Consider the following 12,745-nt stretch of genomic DNA (forward strand, 5'->3'; position numbering starts at 1 on the left):
GAGAGAGAGAGAGAGAGAGAGAGAGAGAGAGACAGAGAGAGAGAGAGAGAGAGACAGAGAGAGAGAGAGAGAGAGAGAGAGAGAGAGAGAGAGAGAGAGAGATAGAGAGAGACAGAGAGAGAGAGAGAGAGAGAGAGAGAGAGAGGGAGAGAGAGAGAGAGAGAGGGGAAAGAAAACACTTTAAACAAAGCTGCCTTTTCATTCGCCCCAAGAACTCCACCAAACTCCTCACACCCCTCCAATCCGCACCCAGACAAATAGGCTAATAGAGCCAGAACAGCCTTATCTGTGGCACGAGTGATTATCCTGACATAATCTGACATAAACACTCAGATTTCTATCACTTCAGATTTATTTCCATCCGGACACGACTATTAAAGGAATAACCTGCTGGAAAAAACAGCACAGACCTGCATAAGCTGTGTTTTTGATGCTGGTATGCCGGTCAACCATCATGACCATACTGGGTGACCAGCTAAACCAGCGCCAAACCAGCACTGAACCAGAATAAACCAGCTGGGAATTCATGCAGGTCTGTGCTGTTTTGTTTTTTTCAAAAACGTTTGTTTTCTGAAATTTGCATATTTATTTGAGAAGCTACAAGGCTAATTAGCTAGCAAGTACTAGCAGCCTATCTATGTCAAATAGCGTGATGCTAACTGCACATCTAAATCATCACACACTCGACTCAAACCGCTGACTTTTCAAATTAATCCAACGTTTGATTTGTAAACAAGGGTGTGATTCAGAGCGTGGTGTGAAATACATGACTTTGCAGATGTAAAGATGTCTTTACAGTGGTGCTGATGGGAACCAGGCGTCGCCATGACGACAACATTTTATTTATTTATTTATTTATAGACATTTTATTTACCATCCAGAACCACCAGAGAACCTACACGAGTCTTCTGAGTTTATATGGAATGTTGATGCTGGAAAACTGTGGAAAATCTGGAATACTGAGTTTTCTTTGGGGACTATTTTGCCGCACAGCGCCCTGCATGTCTCCCTCCACCATGAATGGAGTTGAAGTTCTCTAAACTGAGGAGCTTTTAGAGCAGAGTTTCACACCAAACCACTCTGAAGCGCTCAGTTTACATCTTAGCCACTTAATTTTGCAGAAATTCTGAAAAATCTATGGAATTTTCCACTTTAATAAACTGAAATAGACGTCCACTGGGACTATGAGCCTAATGTTTCTGTTATTACTGTTTTAGCTATACAACATACTTTTGTACGGAGCCCCGCTGGTGACGTCCTGTATAAATAAAATAGTGCGTGGCCACGACTTAGTAAAGCATGGGTATGAGATCCTAATGCGTGGCTACGATTTCATTCCCACGCCTTACTAAGTTGTGGCCACGCATTATTTTTGTATATACAGGATGCCTCCAGCGGGGCTCCGTACTTTTGCCCATTGGTGTGTGAGTTTTATTAATTGTACCTACACTCTTAAAAGGTGGTTCTTCAAGGGTTATTTAGTGTGAACACTCAAAGAACCATCTGCGTGCTTGAATGGTTCTTTGCATGGTGAAATGGTTCTTCAGATTGATAGAATATAGTGTTGTATACAGTTCGATATGGATCAAAAAGCATTTTTTCCACAGTTACAATGTCAAGCCTGTATACAGTAGAAGAACCTAATACCTTTTTGGTATTAATAGAACCATAAACAACACATTATCCACCAAAATAGAACCATTTCACCGTGCAAATGGTTCTATGGGTGTTCCTGGTGCTATTCATCCTCTTTCCTAAAGAAGGAAAGTTCAGACAGTAAACGTGTCTCGGCTGATCTTTCGGGTTGAGGAGGAAAATTCTGTAAATGTCATTTTTCAGCCAAACGTTCCTTTAAGTGTCTCGTCTCTAACGGTTCCTGCGTGTTTGATAGTGGAACAGTATGGAGGCTCTGCAGAATGAAAGGCTGCTTTGTGTCCGGCCTTCTGAGAAATTCCTGCTCCCTCACCGCTCAGTCTGACCACACGACTCACCCACAGACTCTACAGCAAGATTTTACCTTTTTACATACAACAAACACGCCACAGCAGCTACAGCCGCAGCAAGACCATCCGACGCATCAGAACAGGCATATTTTTATCATCTTCATAAACATAAACATTAGACAAGAGTTCGCTCTGTGACGGGTTCAGACCTGAGCCCTTAAACTGCCTATCATTCAGTTATTCATCGTAACCATTATCATTCACTTTCTACTGTGAATTATAATATTATAATGATTGTAAAATATAATAATTATTCAGTATCTAAAATGAATGACTCAGTAACTACATTACATAATCAGCAGCCACAAACAGTATGTATGAATTGTAAAGTAACTAGTATAAATTGTAAAGTTTCTAATATGAATTATGTAGTAATCATGAATAATTCAGCAACTGTTATGGATATTAGGAGAATTATTTATCAGCTACTGTTGATTATTTAGGTACTTGTGAAAATGATTCAGCATCTACTATAAATTATTTAGTATCTACTATGAATTATTCAATAACAACTATAAAATATTCAGTATTTAGTATAAATGATTCAGTGTCTACTATGAATTATTCAGTGTCTTTTATGAATTATTCAGTGTCTACTATGGATTATTCAATAACTTCTATAAAATATTCAGTATCTAGTATAAATAATTCAGCATCTATTATGAATTATTCAGTATCTACTATGAATTATTCAGTGTCTACTATGAATTATTCATTAGCTACTGTTCATTTTTTAGTTATTCCAATAAATGATTCACTATCTACTACAAATCATTCAGTACAACCATGAATCAGTATCAACTATGAATATTCAGTAGTTTCAGTGAAACTAATGGGTAAGTTGTAGTTACACACATACAGTCCCTTCAAGTTTATTGGGTGGCCCATAATTTAAATGTATGTAGTAATGCGTCCGCCGCTTACAGTTCTGTGTATATTTCATATTTTTGACTTTGCATATTGTAGACAAGCCCAGAGCAACTGTTCATTACAGCCACTGCACATCATTTATTTTATAACTGTTCCTGCTCTCCACGCATCATGAAATGTACATATAATGTACATCTGGTGCCGTCAGTGTATACAGTTAGAAAATGGAAAACAAGGTTTCGACATAATAGAGATGATATCTAATTGAATTTTTCTGTCGACACCTGCACTAATAAAAATAATCTTTTAAAGCATGCAGGATGCATTAAATCACACTGGCACAAATACACGGTTTAATTCGTGTTTGTAAACATCCGTCTGCATTTCAGACAGAATAATAAACACACCGCTCCTGTTTTTGTTTCCCACACTGAACACGATTAGCCCGGTCGCTCCCTCGGCCTACGAGCGCAAACTTCCTGTTATTCATTCCGAAATAAAACAGTGAAAGGTGCACTGAAAAAAAAAAGAATCATTTCAAATGTGCAAACACTCGCCCCTCCTACAGCTTCCTGTCTAATACGGTTAGACAGCGAAATTAGGCCCTTATTAAACCTCATTACACGCCACAATGGACTGAGTCATATTTATCAGGATAAATCTGTCCGTTTTTAAACGGACGTGTTTTTAAACGGATGTGTTTTTGGGATGGAAACCCTCCGTAGGCCTGAAGTGCTTGGATTCGTTCCAGCTAAGTGCTCTCCGCTGTCGGATATGATTACACAAGTGAGCTCGGCTGACCCCTCGCAGCAAACACAGCAGTTTGCTCGTTTTGTTCGTGACTGAGTGAGAATCAGTTTCTGCTGCTTACAGGAGCCAAACGTGTCAGTATGATTTAGTCTCTCTGCTCCATACGAGGATTTTTAAGGCCTACTGATGATGGGGCTCAGTGACTCGGACTCGATTCGGTTTTGCCCTTAAATGACTCAATATTCGACTCTGATTCATCTTTAAATGAATCAAAATTAAACTCTGACTCACCTTTAATTACTTAAGATATCACTTGGACTTGCCCTTAAATGACCTGAAATGACCGTGACTCATGAACTTGCCAGGAATTTACCTCAAAATGACTCAGGACTCAACTCAGTGTAACGGGTGTGTCCTGCCAGTCTTTATTGTTCATCTGACTGACACACTACCGTTAACGATTACTCTGCGTTGTGTTCTGTTGTTTTTGGATTGGCGAATGAAGGAAGGAAGAAGAGCGACACACTGGTGTTGGCAGAAGTTGTTTACTGGATAGGAAAAATAGAGACAATATATTGTAGACAGAGTACACATCGAGTCTCCCTCTCCATACATTCAGCTGTGAGCTGGCACATTTGAGCCATACACTCCGGCCTACAGCTCCCTCCTCTCAGCTTGTATTCCCACTGACTCAGGGATATCGCAAAATGGCGTTGCTAGTCTAGCTACTTCTTAAAGAGACAGTACACCTTTAGCTCAGTACACTTAACACACATAACGTGTAACAATGCTGCCATCTACAGGGATTTTGGTGGGATTTCACACAGTCTATTCATTTAAAACAGGTATTATTTTAACTGGGTTACATTCACCCCCCCTGAAATCCACCAAAATCCTGTAACCAGAACTAAGCCCAGCCATAGATCCATAAGAGACTATGTACCAGCACAAGTGAATATGTAGACCTAGTCCACATCAACTGAAAAGTCATCTCCTTCAGAGATTAAGAGAAGGACAAGATTGATCAGGTCTCATCCCCCCCTAGAGAAATATGACGCCTCTTACGCCACAAGGCACTTGGCTATCCATATTGAAATCACAAAGGCACTTTTTTTAAAAAACAAAAAACAAAAAAAACAGGCAGCATATGAGAATGATCCATCTAATCGAAACAGGATCCACCCTAACTCAAGACAACCCTATTCCTCAACAAGGGTTTCTGCACCATGGAAGTCTATTAACAGACTTGACCAGTCTACCTGCACGAGTTCTCATAGAACTGTCAACTTGTGTAACTGGATCAGTGCTAACTAACGAGTCAGGCACGGCTACTGTATCAGTGTGTAAGCTACTGTCATTTGGACCATCTACGATTACACCAGAGGCTGGATCTGGGCAAGGCATAGGTAGATGTTCAGATGTTAACGCTGGACTACCTACGTTTGACTCAGTCAAACCAATCATGTCCAATGAATTTGAGATCTCAGACGAAACTACAAACCTAGTCTCACAATATGAATTGTGCGGAACAGGTACTTCAGACGCCGCTGACAAATCGGATTCAGAGCTGGAAAAAGATGGACTATTACTGTCCTCCTGATTGGAATCACAATCTGAAACAAGGCTAGCATCATGTCCCTCAACTGATTGATTAGTGTCAAGCACAGGCAAGAAATTGACTTCCAGTAATAGATTTCTGTGCACAACCCGTGTGCGTCCAGTGACATCCTTAATCTTGTAAACATGAACATCGGGATGCGCTTCGACAACTGTGTACACGCCATCTTCCCACCTATCAGCCAATTTTTTCTTACCACGTTCACTTTTGTTAGCCACCAAGACACGGTCACCCATGTTGAGGTGAAGACCTCGAACACGTTTGTTGTACTGGTACGTTTGGTGCTGCTGCTCAGCAGATGAATGCCTCTGAGCAATTTCCATGGCATCCTTTAACCCCGAAATTAGAGATTTGACGTAGCAGTCATAGTCGGACACATTGGGGTCAAACAGCACTTGCTTGAAAAGAATATCCACTGGTAGCCTGGGAATGCGACCAAACATTAGGTAGAAAGGCGCGTAGCCTGTTGTTTCATGGACCGTGGCATTGTAAGTGAAAGTGAGAGTCTGAATCTGTTGCGGCCACTTCTGTTTCTCCTCGAGTGGAAGGGCACGGAGCATGTTACCGAGGGTACGGTTGAATCTTTCTGTCCCCCCATTACCCATAGGATGGTAAGGACTGGTGTGAGATTTGGCCACGCCTGCCAAATGGAGGAGCTCTGCTATCAGATTACTCTCAAAGTTGGTACCCTGATCTGAATGAATACGCTCCGGGAAGCCATAGACACAGAATACATTGTCCCACAACTTTCTGGCAACTTGTTTGGCCGTTTGATTGGCACAAGGAAAGGCATGCGCCAGTTTTGTGTAGTGATCTGTGATAACGAGTACATCCACTGACCTCTTTTTGCTATCCTCGGCCGACCAGAAATCTATGCACACCATCTCCATAGGTGCGGATGTATGAATGCTTTCAAGAGGTGCGCGCGCAGCAGGCTCAGGAGTCTTTCCAACCACACAACGCTGACAACAACGAACATAGCTACGGATGTCTCTTTCCATGTCTGGCCAATAGAAACGCTGTCTCGCGAGACTCAAGGTACGGTCCTGTCCCTGATGACCAGCCAGGTCGTGGATACCAGAGAGATCTTTGTCTTTCAGAGCTTGTGGCAACACAAATTGGAATCGCTTCTGTTTGGAAACAGGGTCCTTTACTACCCTATACAAGATACCATTGCGGAGTTCCAAATGGTTCCACTGCCTCAACAGCTTCAACGTCATGAGGTCAGCGCCACATTTCTGTCGCCTAGAAGGTCTTTTTTTCTCACTGACAAAGGATAACACTTTGGAAATGCAACGATCTGATTGCTGAGCAGACTTGAGCTCCTGCGTAGAGATCTCAGGAAGAACGTCTTGGCCAGCCATCAGCTGCTGAACAGACTGTGTCAATGAAATGGCCCTACACTCAGTGGCATAAGTCCAGTCAGAATGGACTTCACAGAGAGCATGAATCTCTGCACTATCAAGATCTTCTGCAAACTGTAGGTACTGCATGGGGTAGCATCCATGCAGGACCTGAGGCTGACTGCTGATCTGGAACACTTTCTGCACTCTATCGACATGCACAGCACATGCTTCGTCCACCAGGGCATGGTAGGGCTCACCCAACAACCTCTGACTGATGACCCTAGCAAATGGATCACGACTCAGGGCGTCAGCAACGACATTGTTCCTCCCTGGCAAGTACTTGAGGTCAAACGAATATGAAGCAATCTTGGAGACCCAGCGAAGTTCACAAGCATCAAGTTTCGGCTTTGTCAGAAGAAATGTTAGCGGATTGTTGTCGGTCCAGACCGTGAACTCATGGCCTTTGAGCCAATGACTGAATTTTTCGCACACACTCCACTTTAAAGCCAAGAACTCAAGGCGATGGGCTGGATACTTTCTCTGTGCCGCGTTGAGAGTCTTACTAGCGAAGGCGACCGGCCTGGCCTTGGTCTCACCTTCAGGTACTTGCGAAAGAACAGCACCAAGCCCGTCCAGAGATGCATCGACTGACAGAATGAATGGTCTCGCAAAGTCTGGATGTGCGAGCACTACGCACTCCAACAGCGTTTTCTTTAGCTCCTGAAATGCTCTAGTGCAATCGTCTGTCCAGTCCTCAGGAGACAATTTGCGGAATGTACCTGGGTGTTTCTGGATCTTAATGGTTTTGCCTCTTCTCTTTTGTCCACCAGTCAGTGCGAAAAGTGGCTTTGCGATAGCAGAGCAACTTGGAATAAAATGCTGGTAGTAAAATACCATGCCGAGGAAAGACTTAATTCTGCTGACAGATGGGGTAGACCCATCATCGTCGAACAAGTCATGAATAGTCAACTTCGTTATGGCATCCACCTTCGCAGGATCCATTGATACACCCCCGCTGTCAACAATGTGTCCAAGGAACCTCACCTGTTTCTGCATGAGATGACATTTCTTCGGTGCCAACTTCAGGTTGTTCTCCCTCATCCTCTGAAACACAACACGGAGACGGCCTAGTGCTTCAGACTCAGATGGAGCAAACACCAAAAGGTCATCCAAATAGCAGAGGAGTTTAAAGAAATTCAGGTCCCCAAAGATGCTGAGCATCATGCGCATGAACGAGGCAGGGCTATTGGACAAACCCTGCGGCAACCGATTGTACTCCAGGAGCCCCATTGGAGTTGTGAAAGCCGTGTACTTCTTGTCATTTTCATGGACCGGGATGTTGTAAAAACCTGAGGTGAGATCCATGGAACTAAACAGACAATTACCACCCAATGCTGCAAGGCAGTCCGACTGGTGTGGTAGTGGATGGGCATCCTTCAAGGTGCGAGCGTTGAGCCACCTGAAGTCTGTACATATCCGTAGGCCACCGTCCTTTTTCCAAACCATCACAAGAGGGGATGCGTAATCACTTGTGGACTTCCTGATAATGCCTCTCTCCTCCATCTCAGAAAGAACCTGTCTCAGCTTCTGGTAGTGCGCTGGAGGAACTCTGCGATATGGTAGGCGGAATGGACGGTCATCTGTAAGATGGATACGATGGGTATAACCCTTAGCCTCACCACAATCTAGTGGATGCTTTGAAAAAATGTCCTGGTACTCATAGAGTAGATCTACCAACTCACGGTTGCACGACTCGCTGAGCTGGCTAGAGTCAATGTCTATGTCGCCTAGACCAATGTCTGACAGGTTTCTTGGGCCAGCCGAGTTCGTGGAAGAACTACAGAGCGAAGGGCTGGAATGAGGAGCACCCTGAATTGTTTGGTTGCTCTGAAACAAGTCCAAGTCCTCAGCCGCCAAACATGGCGACACATCGGCCAGCTTACAGTTGCGCTTGAGGGTTATGTGATGGTCTGATGGGTTGACAATGGTCATAGGGACCCACCTGTCGCCCCACATGGGAGAAATGACACGACCAACAAGAACATTGCGGGGTATGGCCCTGGAGCTTGTGGGTTCCACAATGACTGTGCTGCCCGGAGACATGGGACCATGTGCGGGAAGTCTGCCCCACACCAAGTGTTCACTTCTGGGCTTGAGAGTGACCGCTCTGGGAAGCTTGGCGGTGCCGATTTTGTCAGGCATATCAGTCCCCGACCACATGTCCACTCCCATAAACATAGACAAGAACTGCTGAACTCCCTCACTGCACCTATCAGTCTGCTTACAAGCCATATCCTAGTAATTGTCACTGTTCTTCACTACATGGAGCAGGTGCTTGATCACGTTAGAGCCCAAGATAAGTTCATCACGCTGTCCCGGAACGACAAGAGTTGGAACAAGGCACGTTGTGTTATACAGCTGCAGCTCCAGATCATATAGACCTTCCGGCTGAGCCTGTGCACCACCACAACCGACCAATACAATGTTGCTCGCTGAACGCATCTCTGTGGACAATGCACCACCCTCACGCAGCTTCTCCTCTGCAGTTTTGTTTATGGTACAAGCCATGGATCCAGAATCCAGCATTCCCTTAAGTGAAACCAGACAGTTGACCAGAACCGGGCAATAGAACAACTCACTGAAAGTGTGCACTCTCTGGCTGGACTGATAAATCAGTTTGTGACCACTGGGCATTGTAGCGCGACACTGTTCAAACAAAGCCTCTGCATCACCAGGATGATGAAGTGTTTCCTGAACTACACCTGCATCGTTCCACTCTAAATGAGGGTTGACTACCTTTAACTGCTGACTGTTGGACACTACGCCACCCTTTAATGGACAATCCTTCTTCCAGTGACCTGGGGACAAGCACCTCAAACAGAGGTTTTCACGCCGACAATGAGAAAGAGTGGAATGTCCAGTGGCGCTACAAACTCTGCAGGCCTTGTAAGGAACTGACTGGGAAGGATGATTATGACTGGGCGTCTGTGTCTGTTGAGTGACAAGTTTGTCTAACAGCTGCACCAAGATTTTCACACAATCACCACTCACAGCTGATTGCTCAGGCTGTGCCGGAACAAGAGTAGATGGTAAAGAAGTGTCTAAACTGGGTGAACTAGGCACCGGTGAAAAAGACTGGGAGTGAACAGAGTGCTCCCGAATACCATGTCTCCGTGACTGCGAAACTTCCAAGGCTTTCTTTTCCTGCATATACTCATCTAGCCGTTCCTGAATCTCAGAAGCTAACCATTTCTCTGCAGCTTTGAACTTGAAAACCCTGGAAAGGGACTCATCAGGGCAGTGTTTGAGGAACATCATACTAACCTCATGACTTAGATCATGAATACGGCGGCCTTGCCTTTTTAAACACTCTTCAGCCACATTGACTGTTTTATTCAAGCGTATCCAATAATCCATAGCATCCTCATCTGAATTTGGCAGCGTGTTATAGAAGTCAGCTAACGGCATGTTAGAATAGTTTAAATCGCTGAAATGCTGTTTTAGAATGTGAAAGATCACTGGGGGGTTACACAAGTGATCAGCTGAAGTGTTACGTAGCTTGATTCGCACTACATCACCTGCCTTGCCCATGAGTTTAGCCAGAATTTCCTGAGAATGCTCCTGCACTGGGATGGCTCGCTTTCTTAGATATTGCATCATGAGATTTTCCCATTCTTGGACTGTGTATTTGTCTGAACTATCTCCCCTGAATATAGGAGGCTCCTTAGCGTCCGACTGCATCACTAGCCTAACATTAGACAGAGTGACTTCTGAATTCTGTTTCACATCCACACCGAGTCTGCTGCCTTCACTACGCCCACTATCTGACCTCAACTGAGCTGTGATGGATTCTCCCAATTTCTCAGCTAACTGAGTGATAAGTGCACTTAAATCAGGGCTCTGGTCGGACTGAACTGGCCTAGTTCGTTCAACATAATGTGTAGAAGATAATCCTGGAGTACCCAAATTAACACTCTGTCCGGGCATCATGGGACTAATGGGCTTGCTGAAAAAACCCCTCCCCATACCCACTGGGTTGAAAGTGTCTAAATTTCCCTCACTGTTACTATCTTCCCCCACGTTACTTGTGTCTGACTCTGCCATGTTTCTTCCGCCACACAGACTAGTTCACAAGAAAACACAATTAATGCTAACACATATAATCAGAGGAGAAAATGTCACAATTATACAAAAAAAAGGAAAGTCTCCTAAAAAACCTATTGTAAGTAATTAATGTCACAACCATCAGAGCATTCAGGTTTTCTTTTTTTTCTCTTTTTTTTTTTTTTTTACCCAGAATCCATAGAAGCAGGTGAAGCTAGTGTATGCAGCAAACCTTAGCAAACAACCAGATGTTGGTCCCAGTGTCCATCAATGGCGAGCCGTCTTGCATACAGCGATTCACACAACCAGCTGGTGTCAGTCTCACAGTTTGTTGAGGCTGGCAGTAACGCAACTGGCGTCGCAAGCAGCCACCTGTAGCGAACGCTGAATCAGCTCCGTCCACTGGAACTCCTCTCCTCTGCAATGGGTGCTCATCTGTCGCGGGCACAACACCCCTGCCGAATGACTGCGCTCGGTTCCCCCTTGAAGTCCACAGTCCCTTCAGTTGTGAATGCAGCAACCTTGGCGGACGAACTGGTGTCCGTCCAGTAGTCCTCCTTTAAGGGCATGGCACCATTGTAACGGGTGTGTCCTGCCAGTCTTTATTGTTCATCTGACTGACACACTACCGTTAACGATTACTCTGCGTTGTGTTCTGTTGTTTTTGGATTGGCGAATGAAGGAAGGAAGAAGAGCGACAGACTGGTGTTGGCAGATGTTGTTTACTGGATAGGAAAAATAGAGACAATATATTGTAGACAGAGTACACATCGAGTCTCCCTCTCCATACATTCAGCTGTGAGCTGGCACATTTGAGCCATACACTCCGGCCTACAGCTCCCTCCTCTCAGCTTGTATTCCCACTGACTCAGGGATATCGCAAAATGGCATTGCTAGTCTAGCTACTTCTAAGAGACAGTACACCTTTAGCTCAGTACACTTAACACACATAACGTGTAACAATGCTGCCATCTACAGGGATTTTGGTGGGATTTCACACAGTCTATTCATTTAAAACAGGTATTATTTTAACTGGGTTACATCAGACTCATCTTTAAATGACTCAAGACTCAACACCGATTCACCTTTAAATGACTCAAGATGTGACCCGTACTCGCCCTTAAACGATTCAAGACTTGACTCAGATTCACATTTAAATGACTCAAGACTCGACTCACCCTTAAGTAACTTAAGGCTCATTTACATTTACAGAATTTAGCGGGCTTTCTTATTCAGAGCAACTTACAAAAGTGCTTTGTTGTCAGTGGAGAGAAAGTATCCTAGCTGGTATAAATAGGCTAGAGCCCAAACTGCTCCTTAGCTCACACACTGCCAGAAAACAAAAGCTGATGCCAAGAAAGAAAGTAATTGGAGACCCAATTCAGACTCACCTCTTAATGATTCAATACTCAATTCAGCTGCACCCTCAAACGACTCAAGACTCAATTCATACTCACCTTTAAATGACTCAAGACTCAAATCAGACTCACCCTTAAATGATGCACAACTCGACTTAGTCTCATCAGCTGCACCCTCAAACAACTCATGAAGCTATTCAGACCCACCCTTAAATGACTCAAGACTCAACTCACACTCACCCTTAAATGACTCAAGACTCAACTCAGACTCACCCTTAAATGACGCACAACTCGACTTAGTCTCATCCTTAAACAACTAATGACTCAACTTGGACTCAAGACTTGACTCAAACTTGCACCTTAAACAACTCACAACTTGACTCAGATTCGCACCTCAAACGACTCAGGACTCGACTTGACTAGCCCTTAAGTTACTTAATTTTTGACACAGATTCACACTTAAGCAGTTAAACAGGCTGTTTTTGTTAGTGAGCCTTTAAGATGGATATATGTAAATGAGCTCTCTTCTGATTGGCTGCCCTTCTTCAAAAAAGCTGTCTAGGCTAAAACACTCCTTATACCTTCAACATGGAGGGGCGGGACTAAACTGCTGTAATATGAATGTTTGTATGTTCTGGGTGTTTGTTTATTAAACACTATGTTTTTTTATATATACATACTACACCAAACTCAAAA

Source organism: Pygocentrus nattereri, chromosome 28, assembly GCF_015220715.1.
Source record: "Pygocentrus nattereri isolate fPygNat1 chromosome 28, fPygNat1.pri, whole genome shotgun sequence".
Classification (NCBI taxonomy): Eukaryota; Metazoa; Chordata; class Actinopteri; order Characiformes; family Serrasalmidae; genus Pygocentrus; species Pygocentrus nattereri.